At 37.0% G+C, this 18,905-nt stretch overlaps 1 long non-coding RNA gene across 1 annotated transcript in view; it reads right to left on the bottom strand.

Annotated features, from left to right (window-relative positions):
• Positions 1-1,308: 1,308 nt before the first annotated feature.
• The window catches only part of LOC105734458 (uncharacterized), a 294,163-nt gene continuing 276,566 nt past the window's right edge, over positions 1,309-18,905 (bottom strand). Inside the window, exons 3-5 of the long non-coding RNA XR_010336560.1 lie at positions 5,049-5,144; positions 3,269-3,552; positions 1,309-1,603 (exon numbers count right to left, since the gene is read on the bottom strand). This is a non-coding gene — a long non-coding RNA (uncharacterized LOC105734458). The remainder of the gene's footprint in view (positions 1,604-3,268; positions 3,553-5,048; positions 5,145-18,905) is intronic.

The following is an 18,905-nucleotide window of genomic DNA, read 5'->3' as shown; positions in this document are numbered from 1 at the left end:
CTCTGGTTGGCCTCATGATGGATCTCTATCTTGCCAGGTAGGAATGGCCTACTTGGGGACCCAGTAAGCTCCCAGATTCTTTCTCGATGCTTTCTGTACCCTAGTATTTTGCTTGGCTCTCTAAATGAGTCAGCTCCAGGTAAGGTTGGAAACTTCTCCCTCGAACAGACCATCAGTTTTCTCCTGTGGGGGTGTGCATTTGGGATAGGAGGATCTCCCTTTCCCACTTCTGCAATTGTGGCACTCACAGTATTTGGGGTGTCTCCAAGGTTTTGGAGGGGCTATCTGCTTCCTTCAGAGGGCCTGTGGGTCCTCTTAGGATTGTTGGTTTGTTCTTTCAGTCATACTAGAACTAAAACTCACAAGGCAAGCCTCTGCATGCTGCTCTGAGTCAGAGCTGCAATCTAGTCCTGCTTTGCATCTACTGGGATAATCCCGTATAGCCTATTGATGCAAATAATGAATGTGAAATGTGAAAGTTAAAAGTTAATTTGTAATGATTGTAAAAACAACATGCCTATTGTTTAGTACTGGGAAGACAGAGCTATATAAGCTAAAAATAATCTATTATTTTACCACCCCAAATACTCATTTTCATCTGGTATATCTTTTTCTTGCCATTTGTTTTTTCTATAGTTTTGTAAAGTTTTAAATCATATTTTCTAAATAAGTAGTGAGTTTACAAATTCAGTCTCTTTATTTAAAAAAATCAGATAATATACCTATTCCACACCTTACTAATACTAGTGATTACTACCTACATTAGTTTGGTAGAATTTTATGATGATGCTCAATATCTATCATATCATTTCTATAAAGTACATAGTAGGGAATTTGAAAAATGCTTTGCTATAGAACTGTGCTGAATGTTAGTTAGTTTCAGAATAAAACCTTGTGTTTTGCTCTTCTTGAGGCAGGCTTGGAATTCTTGACATTCATGCTTGGATGAAGAGGCAAGCAGAGAGCAGTGATTATTTCCAAACATAGCAAAGGAAATTTCCATTTATTTGTTTTATTCTCCCACAATAACATATCTCTGACAAATTTTAGAACCCCACTTCTTGGCCAGTGTATGACTAGGCAGGCAGGTCCTGGATTCATTATAGTTTAGGTAGTTAGCAGGCAGCCATGGCCAATGCTTGGGGTGAATCTGTTGTATCTTAACCAGCATCTTCCTATGTAGCATGAATGAGGTAAAGGATCATTCTCTCTTTTCTGTACTCCTTTGAAAAAGTTTTAATCAATACATGGCCCCATACAACCAAAATAAATATTTCTGGGACTCCTATGCAATCTTTAGGCCTATCCTAATAAGGTATAGCTATTGCAAAGATACAGAGAAGATTTGAGAGCCTCACCATTAATTGAGAGTATTGCTTCTCAGAGAGTGAAGTTAGTTGAACTTCACATCAAATTTCAATGAAACTGTAGCCTCAATCTTATAGTTACACAGACCCTGAACATTAAGGAATTGGCTCCCTTAGTTTCCAAGAAGTTGCTAGACAAATAAAACTCACCATAGATTTGCAATCATCTGGAGCAACTCTAATTGATGTTGCTCAGATTATGGTTAGAGAACAGGGATCAGTTGTAATTTCAATACCTGAAAAATGACATAAAAGAGGTTCAGAGAAGAAAAGCCTGACATATTCTGGCATTTTAAATCGCTACTTTTACGATTTTAGTTTTTAAAATAATCCCCCTAAAAGCAAATAATTAGCAAAAAATGCAAATTTTTGGCTTGACAGATTGCAGTTTGAATATAGGCCTCCTTTAGCTATGTAAATTTAATTTTAAAAACTTAATGTAAACCATTATTTATAATTAACATATGTAAGTGACATAAAATATTATGATAAAATGAACACTGTTAGCTGATTTGCCACACAAGGTTGTTCAGATTATCTGTCTACTATATTATCAGAAATGGAAGTTGGCTTCTTAAATTTTTTTCTGAGTCTTCGTCTTCTCTGTAAAGTAGGGAGAATGTTCCCTAATTCATTGTTTGTGAATTTAGAAGGATTCACAAACAATGGATTGCTATGAACATTAGAAGCAGATTGTGTAAAAACAGCAAGACAGGCTGCTAAGGAGTGGTCCTCCCCACTGCCTGTACCCTCATAGCACATTTGCTCCTCAAGCTAGTACACCCTTGCCTCTGCTCAGCCCATCCCTAGAAACCAGGTTCATGAAGAACAGAGAGCAATCCAAGCTTCTTGGTTACCAACACTGATTTCAGAACAGCCTTTGTTTCTTTTCACCAATCCCCACTTCTTGAAGATCCCTTTGCCATTTTTGGTGCAGTGCTACTCGCTCTGTTTTCCTATTACTGTTCTGATTAGTCCTGTTCATTCTCCTAAAATTCTTCTAAATACTGGTGTCCCCCAGGCATTTGTCCTTAGTCTCCTTTTTTTTCCCTCTACACAGTCTCTCTGGGAAATTTATTCTTTCCATGTATCAACAATGACAGTATTTAAGGCTGGTAATGTTTATCTCCTTTGCAAGGCAGAAGTTTCTCCTGTTCTTCAAATTTATCAATTAGTTTCCTGGTGTTTTCCATTCAAATAACCCACAACATCTCCAAAACAAAAGTCATCATCAAGCATTTGTTTCATGTACATTGATTGGGTGCCTCCAATAGGCCAGGCCATGCCTAGTTCTTCAATTTCATCTCTAGTCTACTCTTCAGCTGATGCCTTGCCTTACAGTAATATGGCACTATGGACTCCCCTAAATACATTATGTTCCTTATGTTTTTGTGCATAGAAAAATAGATAAGAGTCATATAATCCTAAACAAATAGAGAAAATTACTTGGGGTACTAATTTGCCAGAACATGATCCCTGTTACTCTTCCAATAAACATCCCTTTAAGGTTGAAGAATTTGGATATATTTTGTCATTAAGATCATGGAGTTTTAAACAAATGGGCCTTTGCATGGATGAAGATATTGGAACGTAGTTCCAATGAGTTAATCTGTTACCTTAGGAAATATAACCGAAAGTCTATGAAGAGTAGCATGGCTGCCAATTATTTTCCTTTACTACCCTAATTATGATCAATTTCTATTTCATTTTCCCCGTCACATCAACCTTAATGTAAAACACAATTTTTGCATTACTATCTCAAATTTAGCAAGGATTCCCTGCAGGTTATAGAGAAGAGAACATGCTGTATCTCACTACAAGATGTTTATGGACTAGTCTCTTCTCCTAAGTCTGTCTTTTGAGGGGTCAGCTGCCATATCTCACATTTCTCCAAATCTTACCTGCATCATTTACATCTTCATAGGGCTCTCAACTTCTTGCCCTTTCTTTGGCAGAGTATTTCCACTCTTTCCAGGTGTGAAAAGATGTCTCAATATTAATTTCTAAGATTTTGTTTCTGTTAATTTCCTTTTCCTTCCCTCACCATTTAGGGGAGGCTTTCACTTTGGCTTAATCCTTCAGGTGTAGTTATAGCAGGTGTACATGAGGAAAAGGAAGGCAGTTGTTTGAGCTTCTAAGTAGACTTTTGAACAACCCAATCCAAAAGTAGAAGGAGGTTTTTAAGCTGCAAAAGTCAAAGTTTGTGGTATAAATAATACATTTGGGAAGCATGATGATTTCAGAACCAGTTTCCTGAACTAAATTTGTTAAAGTGTAATGAGATGAAGAGAGAAGAGAGATGGAGAAGAGATAAAAGTCAATAGACTCCTGACAATTAGCTTGTACCCTACCCTCTCTATTACCATCCCTTGGCCAATATTACATAATTTTGATGATCTGAGGTCAGAGGGGATCTGTGCTTGATATCTGGGTGTGGGCCAGACAAATAAACAAAGGATCTAGAGATCCTTGCACTGCATTGGCAGAATGACATGCTGCCTAAAGTGTCTAGACACAGAGGGCTGGAGGCAGCCCTCAGCCTACCATAGTGCCCTACTTACTGGAAATCATCAAAAAGGACACGGAAATGCCTGAGCAAAGCTGATAGAACTAAAGCGACATCACAGACTAGGTAAGAGGACGTGAATGGCGGGTAATAATGATCTAGACTATGAGCATTAGCCATTGTGGATGGGGGACAATGGCTAAGAACCAGTAACTTCTGCCATGACACAGCATGACAAGAGGCACCAGAGGAGAAAGAAGGGAGAGAAAGAAGGGGCTCATGGGGAGGAGGTGCTTGGTTTTCCATGGTGGTCTTTCAAGTAGCAATGATAGGTTACTTTTCTGTTATAGGTCTACTCTAAGTTCAAATTGTTACTGAAATTGTGTTGAAAGTTTCTGATGGAAAATATAAAGACTGAGGCTGTGTTGGGGTTAGGAGAACCTTTTGAAAACAATAGGGATTATTTAGAGGGGACTGCCCATAGGAAAAGCAGAACAAACAGACTAAAGCCAAATACCCAGCTGAGGTGGAAAGAGACTTCAGGAAATTATGAACAGTGGACTTGGGGAACATAAGAGCATTCTCTGGGGAAAGAGAAATCAGGTAAATAAACTTCAAAGTGCATGGGTGGTTACAAATTCATTAGAATTTGCATATTACAGAAAACAGTGACTTCCTACTAACACTTAAAATGGAGAAAAATGGAGAAGATAAATTAGGATTTTCTTTCTTTTTTTTTTTTTTTTTCCCAATCTAGACACAAACAACTTTAACCAATCAAAGTCTTATTAGGTTGTCACTTTACCCATGTCACAAGAATGCTGTGCTTCTAACTCTGGTGGCAGAATTCAATGCCAGGGGATCTTAAAAATATGTTGATGCCCAGGCCTCCCTCCCAAAGTTCTGATTAAACTGGGTTGAGACATTGTTTGTTTTCAAAAGCTCCCCAGGTGATTTTAATGCATAGCCAAGGCTATGAACTGCTGTAGTTAGGATTTTGGTTCATTTTATGTAGTTTTCCAGAAAACCTCTTTTATAACATCTGTGTCCATTTAAATGGGACACAGCCTATTAAACAAGATTCTAAAATCACCAATAATGATCAAAGGAATTGAAAAGAAGATAAAATAGAAAGCTATATATTGCTCATCTGTTTTGTTTCTTGGTTTTCCTACCTCTGATCTTTCAGCTTATGAATTACCCAGGCTCTTTCTTTCTTGTCTCTTTCTCTTTGATGGTCTGCCTTCTGGACATTTCATTTTCTTCGGCTCCTTTAAAAGATGAGTGAATAAAGTCATTAGAGTCTATTTTGCTGCTTGTTTGAATAAAATGTTTGAGTGGCCAAAATTAGAAACTATTGACTTACTTGAGATTGGAAGATAGGGTATGAATTTGATTGACCTATATTTTGAACAAACATGATGGATATGAAAGCTTTGTTATGCTTTCTCATCTTCCACATTTTCCAATTTAATTTAGAAATGAAACCATAAAGCAGAAATTCTTCATCTTTTTAGAATTAAAAATACCTAATAGACATTTGTTTTGTTTGATATCATTACCTGTCCCACCAATCCTGGCCTCAAAGATGCTGCGTAGGATAGACTTGATTTAAAATAAATAAATTAAGATGAACTCTCCTTGGAACATGACTGGAAATTATTGGCACCGTAGCTGAGGTTTCTGTGACTGCTTATGTCTGGCACTCTCCTTTTCACAATATGGGTAGGAAGCTTGGATCTCATCTTTTACATTTTTGCTTTCATGTACAATTCTTTTTCAAAATTTTACTTTAAGTTCTGTGATATATGTGCAGAATATGCAGGTGTGTTACATAGGTATACATATCCCATGGTGGATTTCTGCACCTCTCAACCCATTATCTATGTTTTAAGCCCCACGTGCATTAGGTATTTCTCCTAAAGCTCTCCCTCCCCTTGCTCCCCAACCCCTGACAGGCCCCAGTGTGTGATGTTTCCCTCCCTGTGTCCATGTGATCTCCTTGCATGTAAAACTCTTTTCTACCTAAGTACTTTGGGTGGAAAAAGTTCTGATGTCATTCTAGTATTCTCATAGTGGGAGAAAACACTTAGCAATTAAAAATATTCTAGAGTAAAAATTTCTTTTATTATTCTTTCATAGCAATTAGCTGCCAGCTAAGCTCAAGTCTTATTCTCAAGAAAATTAGAAATAAAGAATAATACAGCAATATTCCTTAACACTTACTTTTTAGTCCTCATTTTAGGTAGTTCATATAATTCTCTTTAAACCCCTGGAGGCTCTTTATGGCTTTATAGATGTAATCTTAAAAGCATAACCTTTGAATGAAAGTCAATATTGAGTATTCAATTTTTCAACATGCTCCAGTATAAGAAAATGTCAAGAGATTACAGAACGCTTGTTTGTAATGTGGGTAATATGGTCATTTTCATTAAATTGCTTATGTTTAAACAATAGATAAATCTTCATTAGCTTTTTATATGGAGAAGCTAAAATTCCCAATAATGTAATCAAATTCAGAGTTACTCTTAAGTTTATTATCTACTCTTACCTTATAAAGGCTGATATTATTAGAACTGTAAACAAAATCTGAAGGTAGTTTTTTTTTTCCCTATTCTTTGTTGGGTTTTATTTTTTAGTTATAAGAAAATATAATATTTTGGGCTACCAAAGCTGGTGAAGGCAAGAAGGCTGCACAGGCACACTATAAGGGTGACAGTGAAAATTTAGGTAATTCTTTTAGAAAGCAATGCATATTGACGTATTTGAATTGTTCATACTATTTGATGCAGGGATTTTGCTTTATGAATATATAAAAATCACCCTAAAAATATTTGTAAGTGCTCCATGTACAATGATATTTATCAAAATGTTATTCAGGATATAAGAAAATTAGAAGCAACATTAATGTTCAATGATAAAGGAAAGGCTAAGTAACTATAGAATACCCACTGGATGTAATAATACACTACCATTTAAAAGAGACTATACGGGCAAGATGGCCAAATAGGAACAACTCCAGTGTGCAGCTCCCAGCCAGATCAACACAGAAGGTGGGTGATTCCCACAGTTTCAACTGAGGTACCTGGTTTATCTCATTGGGCCTGGTTGAACAGGGGGTGCAGCTCAAGGAGGGCAAGGTGAAGCAGGGTGGGGTATTGCCTCACCTGGGAGGCACAAGGGGCTGGGGAACTCCCTCTCCTACCCAAGGGAAGCCATTAGGGACTGTTCCCTGAACTATAGTCCAGATACTGTGCTTATCCCATGGTCTTCACAACATGCAGACCAGGAGATTCCCTCTGGTACCACAACTGCTAGGGCCCTGGGTATCCAGCGTGAAACTGGGCAGTCATTTGGGCAGAAACTGAGCTAGCCACAGAAGTTTTTTTTCATACCCCAGTGGTACCTGGAATGCCAGTGATACAGAACTGTTCACTTCCCTGGAAAGGGGGCTGAAGCCAGGGAACCAAGTGGTCTGGCTCAGCGGATTCCACCCCCACAAAGACCAGCAAGCTAAGATCCACTGGCTTGAAATTCTTGCAGCCAGCACAACAGTCTGAGCTTGACCTGGGTCATTCAAGCTCAGTAGGGGAGGACTGTCTGCCATTGCTGAGGCTCAACTAGGTAGTTTCAACCCCATGGTGTAAGCAAAGCTGCCAGGAAGTTCAAACTGGGCAGAACCTAACACAGCTCAGCAGCTGCAGGCTCACTGTCTCACTAGATGTCCTTGCTCAGCAGGGCATCTCTGAAAAAAGGCAGCAGCCTGTCAGAGACTTATAAATAAAGCCTCCAGCTTCCTGAGACAGAGCACCTGAGAAAAGGGGTGGTAGTGGGAACAGCTAAAGCAGACCTAAACATCTCTGTCTGGCAGCTCCGAAGAGAGCAGCAGATATCCCAACACAGCATTCAAGCTCTGATAAGGGACAGACTGCCTCCTCAAGTGGCTCCCTGACCCCTGTGTATCCTGACTAGGAGATATCTCCCAGTAGGGGCCAACACACACCTCATATAAGAAAGCTCTGGCTGGCATCTGGTGGGTACTCCAATGGAACAAACTACCAGAGGAAGGAACAGGCAGCAATCTTTGCTGTTCTGCAGCCTCCTCTGGTGAATCCCAGGAAGGCAAAGTGTGTAGTGGACCTCCAGCAAACTCCAGCAGACATAGAGCAGAGGGGCCTGTTAGAAGGAAAACTAACAAACAGAAAGAAATAATTTTAATAGCAACTAAAAGGATGTCAACTCGGAGACCCAATCCAATGGTTACCGATCTCAAAGGCCAAAGGTAAATAAATCTACAAATCTGGGAAGAAAACAGTGCAAAAAGGCTGAAAACTCCAAAAATTAGAATGCCTCTTCTCCTTTAAGGGATCATAGCTCTTCACCAGCAAGGGAACAAAACGAGATACAGACTGAATTTAACAAATTAACAGAAGCAGGCTTCAGAAGGTGGGTAATAAAACATTCTTCAGGAAATTATCCAGGAGAACTTCTCCAACCTAGCAAGGCAGGCCAATATTCAAGTCCAGGAAATACAGAGAACACCACAAAGATACTCCTTGAGAAGAGTAACTCCAAGACACATAATCATCAGATTCACCAAGGTTGAAATGGAGGAAAAAATGCTAAGGGCAGCCAGAGAGAAAGGTTGGGTTACCCACAAAGGGAAACCCATCAGACTAACAGCAGATCTCTCAGCAGAAACCCTACAAGCCAGAAGAGAGTGGGGGCCAATATTCAACATCCCTAAAGAAAAGAATTTTCAACCCAGAATTTCATATCCAGCCAAACGAAAATTCATAAGCAAAGGAGAAATAAAATCCTTTACAGACAAGCAAATGCTGAGACATTTTATCACCACCAGGCCTGTCCTACAAGACCTCCAGACAGAGGCACTAAACATGGAAAGGAACAATTGGTACCAGACAATGCAAAAACATACCAAATTGTAAAGCCCATCAACGCTAGCAAGAAACTGGATAAATTAACAGGCAAAACAACCAACCAGCATCATAAGGGCAAGATCAAATTCACACATAACAATATCAACCTTAAATGTAAATAGGATAAATGTTCCAATGAAAATATGCACACTGGCAAATTGGATAAAGAGTCAAGACCCATCAGTGTGCTGTATTCAGGAGACCCATCTCATGTGCAAAGACATTCGTAGGCTCAAAGTAAAAGGATGGAGGAGGATTTCCCAAGCAAATGAAAAGCAAAAAAACAATCAGGGATTACAATCCTAGTCTCTGATAACACAGACTTTAAACCATAAATGATCAAAAGAGTTAAAGAAGGGCATTATATAATGATAAAGGGATCAATGCAACAAGAAGAGCTAACTATCCTAAATATATATGCACCCAATGCAGGAGCACTCAGATTCATAAAGCAAGTTCTTAAAGACCTAGAAAAAGACTTAGACTCCTACATAATAATAGTAGGAGACTTTAACACTCAATTGTTAATATTAGACAGATTAACTAAATAGAAAAATTAACAAGGATATCCAGGACTTGAACTCAGCTCTGGGCCAAGTGGACCTAATAGACATCTACAGAACCCTCCACCCCAAATCAACAAAATATACATTCTTCTCAGCACTACATTGCACCTATTTTAAAATTGACTACATAATTGGAAGTAAAACACTCCTCAGCAAATGATAAAACAAGGAAATCACAATAAGCAGCCTTTCATATCACAGTGCAATCAAATTAGAACTCAGGATTAAGAAACTCACTCAAAATTTCACAACTATGTGGAAACTGAACAACCTGCTCCTAAATGACTAATGGATAAATAACAAAATAAAAGCAGAAATAAAGATGTTCTTTGAGACCAATGAGGACAAAGACACAACATGCCAGAATCTCTAGGACACATTTAAAGCAGTGTGTAGAGGGAAATTTATAGCACCAAATGTCCAAAAGAGAAAGCAGGAAAGATCTAAAATCGATACCCTGATGTCACAATTAAAAGAACTAGAGAAATAGGAATGAACAAATTCAAAAGCCAGCAGAAGACAAGGCATAAATAAGACCAGATAAGAACTGAAGGAGACAGAGACACAAAAAAATTCTTCAAAAAAATCAGTGAGTCCAGGTTCTGGTTTTATGAAAAGATCAACAAAATAGATTTCTTCTTTATTAGTCTGGTTAGCAAAGAGAGAAGAATCAAATGGATGCAATAAAAAATAATAAAGGGAATATTATCACCAATCCCATAGAAATACAAACTACCATTAGAGAATAATACAAGCACCTCTATGCAAATAAACCAGAAAATCAGAAGAAATGGATAAATTCCTGGAAACTTACACCCTCTCAAGACTAAACCAGGAAGAAGCCAGATCCCTGAATAGACCAATAACAAAATCTGAAACTGACACAGCAATTAATAGCCTACCAACCAGAAAAAGTCCAGGACCAGACAATCTCACAGCCAAATTCTACCAGAGGTACCAAGAGGAGCTGGTACCATTCCTTCTGAAACTATTCCAAACAATAGAAAAAGAGGGAATCCTCCCTAACTCATTTTATAAGGCCAACATCATCCTGATACTAAAACGTGGCAGAGATACAACTAAAAAAGAAAATTTCAGGCCAATATCCCTCATAAACATCAATGCAGAAATCCTCAATAAAATACTGGCAAACAGAATCCAACATCGCATCAAGAAGCTCATTTATCGTGATCAAGTTGGCTTCATCCCTTGGATGCAAGGCTGGTTCAACCTATGCAAATCAATAAATGTAATCCATCACATAAACAGAACCAAAGACAAAAACCACATGATTATCTCAACAGATGCAGAGAAGGCCTTTGATAAAATTCAACAATGCTTCATGCTAAAAACTCTCAATAAACTAGTTTGATGGAATGTATCTCATAATAATAAGAGCTATTTATAACAAACCCACACCCAATATCATACTGAATGGGTGAAAACTGGAATCATTCCCTTTAAAAAACAACACAAGACAAGCACGCCTTCTCTCACCACTCCTATTCAACATAGTATTGGAAGTTCTGGCCAGGCAGTCAAGCAAGAGAAATAAATAAAGGGTATTCAGATAGATAGGAAGAGAGGAGGTCAAATTGTCTCTCTTCACAGATGATATGATTGTATATTTAGAAAACTCCATTGTCTCAGCCCAAAATATCCTTATGCTGATAAGCAACTTCAGCAACATCTCAGGATACAAAATCAATGTGCAAAAATTCCAAGCATTTCTATACATATAACAGACAGAGAACCAAATCATGAGTGAATTCCCATTCACGATTGCTGCAAAGAGAATAAAATACCTAGCAATACAACTTACAGGGATGTAAAGGACCTCTTCAAGGAGAACTAAAAACCACTGCTCAAGGTAATAAGAGAGGACACAAACAAATGGAAAAATATTCCATGCTCATGCTTAGAAAATATCTGTATCATGAAAACGGCCATACTGCCCAAGTAATCTATAGATTTAATGTTATCTCCATCCAGCTACCATTGACTTTCTTCACAGAATTAGGAAAAAAAACCCTTCATATGTAACCAAAAAAGAACCTTTATAGCCAAGACAATTCTAAGAAAAAACAAACAAAAAACAGCAAAGCTGGAGGCATCATGCTACATGACTTCAAACTATACTACAAGGCTACAATAATCAAAACAACATGGTACTGGTACCAAAACAGATATATAGACTAATGGAACAGAACGGAGGCCTTGGAAATAATGCCACACACCTATAACCATATGATCTTAGACAAATCTGACAGAAACAAGCAATAGGGAAAGGATTCCCTGTTTAATAAATGGTTCTGGAAAAACTGGCTAGCCATACACAAAAAGCTGAAACTGGATCTCTTTCTTACACCTTATACAAAAATTAACTCAAGATGGATTAAAAATTTAAATGTAAGACCTAAAACCATGAAAACCCTAGAAGAAAACCCAGGCAATACCATTCAGGACATAAGCATGGGCTATGTCCATGACTTTAGTACTTCATGACTGAAACAGCAAAATCAATGTCAACAAAAGCCATAATAAACAAATGGAATCTAATTAAACTACAGAGCTTCTTCACAGCAAAAGGAACTATCATCATAGTGAACAGGCAACCAACAGAATGGGAGAAAATTTTTGCAGTCTACCCATCTGACAAAGGGCTAATATCCAGAATCTACCAAGAGCTTAAACAAATTTATAGAAAAAAAAAATCAAAAACTGAGAGAGTGAGAATATGAACAGACACTTGTCAAAAGGAGACATTTATGCAGCCAACAAACATATGAAAAAAAGCTCATCATCACTGGTCATTGGAGAAATGCAAATCAAAACCAAATTGAAATACTACCATCTCACACCAGTTAGAATGGCAATCATTTAAAAGTCAGGAGACAACAGATGCTGGAAAGGATGTGGAGAAATAGGCATGTTTTTACATTGTTTGTTGAAGTATAAACTAGTTCAACCATGTAGAAGACAGTGTGTCAACTCCCGAAGGATCTAGAACTAGAAATACTATTTTACTCAGCAATCCCATTACTGGGTATATAACAAAGAATTATAAATCATTCTATTATAAAGACACATGCATACATATATTTATTGTGGCACAATGGCAAAGACTTGGAATCAACCTAAATGCCCATCAATGATAAACTGGATAAAGAAAATGTGGCATATGTACACCAAGGAATACTATGCAGCCATAAAAAAGGATGGGTTCTTGTTCTTTGCAGGCATATGGATAAAGCTGGAAACCATTCTCAGCAGCAAATTAACACAAGAACAGAAAACCAAACACCACATGTTCCCACTCATAAGTGGGAATTGAACAATAAGAACACATGGACATAGGGAGGGGAACATTACACACCAGGGCCTGTCAGAGGGTGGGGGTCAAGGGGAAGCATAGCATTAAGAGAAATATTTAATGGAGATGATAGGGTGATGGATGCAGCCATCTACCATGGCAAGTGTATACCTACGTAACATACTTGCATCTTCTACACATGAACCCCAAAACTTAAAGTACAATAAAAAAATAATAATACTAAAAGAGACTGTAGAAATATAGAAACAGTATCTTGGATACTACGTAACAAGAATAGAAGAAAAGAGTAGTATAAGATGTGCAATTGTAACTCAGTTAAAGCAATAAAACCAAAATGTATGTATAAGTCCCTGTAAAAACACACTATATTGGGTATGTTTGGATGATGGAGTCTGAAATGAGCTTAAAATAGTTTTGTGTTTTCATATATTTTTTCAAATTTTCTAAGAAAAGATAAATTGAAAACATCAAATATTAAATAATGAAATGAGGAAATAACTGGTTTATGGGCTGTGGTCTTAATCGCTGCATAGGGATGAAGAAGAAAGGTGCGTCTTCTTGGTGGGTAGAAGACTTTAAATGACTTAAACAAAAACAAACAAGGAAATCATGCTCTATATGGGGAAAGACATAATAGAAAATAGTAAGAAAATGTAAAAGTCACAAAACACAAAGTAATCCCATATAATACTAGATTAATTTTGATAGTTAATAGGAATAAGTTAAAACCTCCATCAGAAATAAAAAGATTCTTGGATTTGTCAAAACATAAAATTAGGCTCTACTTGGTAGAAATTTGAAAGTAAGGTATCCAGTAAGGGAAAAGGCTGCCAGAGAGGACGCTATTCACTGGGTACCCAGAAGACTTTGAATGTGCAGGCTAAGAAACTACTAAATGTACTATTTTCCATATTCAGTTTTAACTAAAGGAATCTGCCTCATGTAAACAAAGCTCTTCATATCATTTTATTAATTTACAATATCAGTCAAGTAGTCTGGATGATCAAATAGGTCTAGCACACACTTTTTCTTCCTTCTATTTTCAGAGTGTTTATTATAGCTAAGCTTTATTTATATATTTACCTCCATTTAAGTCCCAATCATATGAAGTAGGTACTATGAGTATTTCTGTTTTACAGAGGGGGAATTAATGAAGCACAAAGCTTGTTTAATTACCCAAAGTAACACAGTGAACAGGTAGTGAAGCAAGTATCTTGGTGATGATGGAATCAGAGCAGCGAGAGTTAGTTAGATGGTGCCAGTGTTTAATGTCAGTAAACTCCTAAAGGTTGGCGGTGTCCATCTCCAAAGTAGACATTCTGTAGTTGGTCTGACTACAGTAGTTTGAATGACTACCCTACAACCTGGACAAAGACTGGAAGAGATCTTTAACACATTCTCTTTTCTCCAATTCACTTCTGACTGAAATATTCTTAAGTTAGTGCATTCAGTCAGGTTTTAGGCACATAATACAGTTATGGAACCATTTTCTTTGTTTTTTTAAAGGCAACTTTGCTGTACCTGCTCTGCATATAGATGTTGATTTGGTTGAACTCTCAAAGGGAAATCTCATTTATCTCATTCATTTTGCTGATTAATGGGCTTACATTGACCTGGAGGTAGGTTTTTAATAATGTAACTGAATGCTCTGTCCTTAACTAGGTAGTGGTGGAGTTTATTGTTAGTCATTTACATAAGAACTTGGAATATTGATTAGATTTTTAGATTACAGAATTTAAAATGAAAACGTAATACATTGGTCATTAAAACCAAAATCTAAAAGGATTTGAGTAACCTTAGATAATGGGACAGGTTTATTTATTCGACCATTTATTTATTTATTTATTTAAAGTGTATTTGTTACTTAGTATATGCCAAGAATTAAGAGATGATTCAGTAATAAATCAGGCAGACAAGTATCCTGATTTTACAGCATTCTCAGTATTTCAGAAAAGATAAATTTTAATAGGAAAAATTTTAAGGGCTGTACTTAAGTTTTAAGGGTATGTCTCACACCATATATGAAAATAAACTCAAAATGAATTAAAGACCTAAATGTAACACCAAAACTGTAAAACTACTAGAAGACAACATAGGGGAAAATTTCCACAACACTGGTCTGGGGCATAATTTTTTGGATATAACCCAAAAGCAAAAGCAACAAAAACAAAAATAGATGGATGATACTGAATCAAACTATAAAGTTTCTGCACAGCAAAGGATGCAATTAACAAAGTGAAGAGACAGTCTATGAAATGGGAGAATATGTTTGCAAACCATTCAGCTAATTAAGAGTTAATGTCTAAAGCATATGAGGAACTCAACTAAATAGTGAGAAAACAACCAATTAAAAAATGGGCAAAGGAATAGAAGAGACATTTCTTATAAGAAGACATACAAATGGTCAACAGGTATATTTAAAAATGCAGAGCATCACAAATTATCAGGAAAATGCCAATTAAAGTCGCAATGAGCTATCACCTCACACCTGTTAGAATGGCTAATATAAAAAAGGTAAAAGATAATAAATGTTGGTGCATATGTGGAGAAAAGGGAACCCTGCACGCTATTGGAAAGTATATAAATTAGTACAGTCATTATGGAGAAAAGTACGGAGGCCTCTCAAAAAACCAAAAAGAGAATTACCATATGATCCAGCAATCTCACTTCTGGCTATATATCCAAAAGAATGGTAATCAGTATGTTAAAGAGCTATCTACATTGCCATGTTTGTTGCAATATTATTCACAATACCCAAGACATGAAATCAACCTAAGGGTCTAAAAATATCAATCAGTTTTTTACAATGTGACACATTTACACAATGGAATACTATTCAGCCTTAGAAAAGAAAATCCTGTCATTTCAGCAACGTGAATGAACCTGGAGAACATTATGCTAAGTGAAATAAGCCAGGCACACAAAGACGAATACTGCACAATTCACTCATGCAGTAAGTGAAAGTGATTTTTTTGGATTCCACATTCAAAACATCAAATGTGTTAAAGTAGAAAGTCGAATAGTTGTTACTAGAGGCCTGAGGAAAGGCTGATGAGGAGAGGTTGACCAAAGGGTACAAAATTCCAGTTAGACAAGAGGAATAAGCTTTCAAGATCTATGCACAGCAAGCTAACCATAGTTAATAATAATGTATTTTATATTTCAAAATTGCTAAAAGAATAGATTTTAAATATCCTCACTTAAAAAAGTATGAGGTGATAGATATGTAAATTGGCTTAATTATTCCACAAGTATATGCATATGAAAACATCACACTGTAATTCATAAATATATGTAATATTTTTATTTATATTTATCCACCACACCCTACTAATTTTTGTATTTTTGGTAAAACAGGGTTTCACCATGTTGGCCAGACTGATTGTGAACTCCTGACCTCAAGTGATCCTCCCACTTCAGACTCCCAAAGTGCTGCGATTACAGGCATGAGCCACCATGCCTGGGCTATGAAATTATTGTCAATTTTTAAAAAATTGTAAATAAGACAGCACCTGTGAAAACAATTTTAGTTGAGATTAAACTTTGTGTAAGTTAATGGTGGGAGATAGCTGTAACAAAGCTGATATACCAGTCACATTAATAGAAATAGATGATGTCTCAAAGGAAGTTCTATTATTATTACATCCCATGATGACCAGGTTATGCCAAAAGCACTGTCTAAATTTCCTGTGTAGCATGCTTTAACATCAACAAATTTAAAGAGGCCTAGAAGACAGCAAAAAAGATGGCAAAGGAAGCTTGAGAACATACCACAAGATGAAGAACAAAAAGAAACTGAGATAATAAGTCCTGGAGAAGAGAAAGTTTATGAGGTACATGATGGTGATTTTAAATAAGTGAGAAGCTGTGGGAGAAGTAGACTTTCTCTGAATAACTATCTGGTTGTCTGGGAAGAAACATTAAGTTATTATATAGCAAGGGCCAATATCTATGTCTGAGCTATTTAGCCTGGTAAATACCAGAATATGACTAAATTCTTTCTTTTCTCAGATTTATATGGGGAAAAGCAATGCAAGTCTTAAAGAATCATTTTTATTGTCATCTTTTTGGTGAAGTATATCCATGATAATAGATAGATATTAGTGTTCTTTTTTTTATTGCATTTTACGTTTTGGGGTACACGTGAAGAACATGTAAGATTGTTGCATAGGTGCATACATGATAGTGTGATTTGCTGCCTTCCTCCCCTTCACCTATATGTGGCATTTCTCCCCATGCTATCCCTCCCCAACTCCCCACCCCCCTAGATATTAGTGTTCTATCTTACTTTCAGACTAAAAATTTACAAACCATACAATTTAGGATTGCCATGGAACATCTGAGTTCCTACATGATAAACCACTACCTAATATACAGATTTGTGTCTTGCTTAGCTCACTTGAGTAATTCGTATTTTCCTCTGGTGCAATGACAAGTCAGGCTTCTTGACAGTTCCCTTGAGGTACTCAGTATGGTACAAATATTGGATATTAGAATCTTTTACTTTGGCTTTCATAAAGGAGAGTCACAATGAAGGGGTGGCTTGTGCTGTGGTTTGAATGTGTCCCCTAAAGTTCATGTGTTGGACACTTAATCCCCATTGTAACAGTGTTGAAAGGTGGGGCCTAATGGGATGTATTTATGTCATGAGGGCTCCGCCTTGATGAATAGATTAATGCTGATTACAAAATGGTTTGAGGTTGTGAGTTCAATCTCTTGCTCTCTCCCACCCTTTTGCTTGACTTCTGCCTTCTGTTAAGAGATGATGTAGCATGAAAACCCTCATCAGAGGAAGTCCCTCAGTTTTGGACTTCTCAGCCTCCAGAATCATGAACCAAATGAACTGTTGTTTATAAATTACCCCTAGTCTGTGGTATTCTGTTATAGCACAAAATGGGCTAAGACAGCTTGTGAGAGCATTTTGTGCTTTCAATCTAGAATTAAATGCCAATTACTGTGATATAAGAACTGCATTGCTAAATGTGGAAGTAGATCAGTCCTACAGGAATGGAGTAATTAATTATTCACCATTTGGCTGTATATAACTAGAATACTCTATCAAGTCAGACTCCAATCTGTTAAAAATAAGTATTATGGGTGACATAAAAAGACATTGTAACCTGTTCTCTTTCCTGAAAACTTTTTTTTTTTTAAGTCAGGGTAGGCAAAACCAATCAGGACATAGGCATAGGCAAGGACTTAATGACTAAAACACAAAAAGCAATGGCAACAAAAGTCAAAATAGACATATTGTATCTAATTAAACTCCAGAGCTTCTGTACAGCAAAGGAAGCAATCATCAGAGTGAACCAGCAACCAACAGAATGGGAAAAAATTTTTGCAATCTACCATCTGACAAAGGGCTAATATCCAGAATTTACAAAGAACTAAAACAGATTTATAAGAAAAAAAAAACCATTAAAAAGTAGGCAAAGGATATGAACAGACACTTTACAAAAGAAGACATCTATGAGGCCAACAAACATATGAAAAATGCTCATCATCACTGGTCATTAGAGAAATGCAAATCAAAACCACATTGAGATACCATCTCGCACCAGTTAGATTGGTGATCATTAAAAAATCTGTAGACAACAGATGCTGGAGAGGATGTGGAGAAATAGGAACACTTTTACACTGTTGGTGGGAGTGCAAATTAGTGCAACCATTGTGGAAGACAGTGTGGCAATTCCTCAAGGATCTAGAAATAGAAATTCCATTTGACCCAGCAATCCCATTACTGGGTATATACCCAAACAATTATAAATTGTTCTATTATAAGGACACATGCACACATATGTTCATTGTGGCACCATTTACAATAGTGGAGATCTGTAACCAAACCAAATGCCCATCAAAGACAGACTGGATAAAGAAAATGGTGGCACATCTACACCATGGAATACAGTGCAACCATAAAAAACAATGAGTTCATGTCCTTCATGGGGACGTGGATGAATCTGGAAACAATCATTCTCAGCAAACTGACACAAGAGCAGTCAGTTAAGGGTTAGGGGAAGGACAGTGCAGGGTAGGGAGGGATAACAAGGGAGAAATACTAGATATAGGTGATGGGGGGATGAAGGCAGCAAACCACCTTGCCATGTATGTACCTATGCAGCAATCCTACATGATCTGTACATACCCCAGAACCTAAAGTACAATTAAAAAAAAAGTCAGGATATTAGTTAG

Source organism: Aotus nancymaae, unplaced genomic scaffold (genome assembly GCF_030222135.1).
Source record: "Aotus nancymaae isolate 86718 unplaced genomic scaffold, 86718_ANA_hifiasm-v0.15.2.pri h1tg000040l, whole genome shotgun sequence".
Taxonomy (NCBI): Eukaryota; Metazoa; Chordata; class Mammalia; order Primates; family Aotidae; genus Aotus; species Aotus nancymaae.
This window is presented reverse-complemented; position numbering and strand designations above follow the sequence as displayed.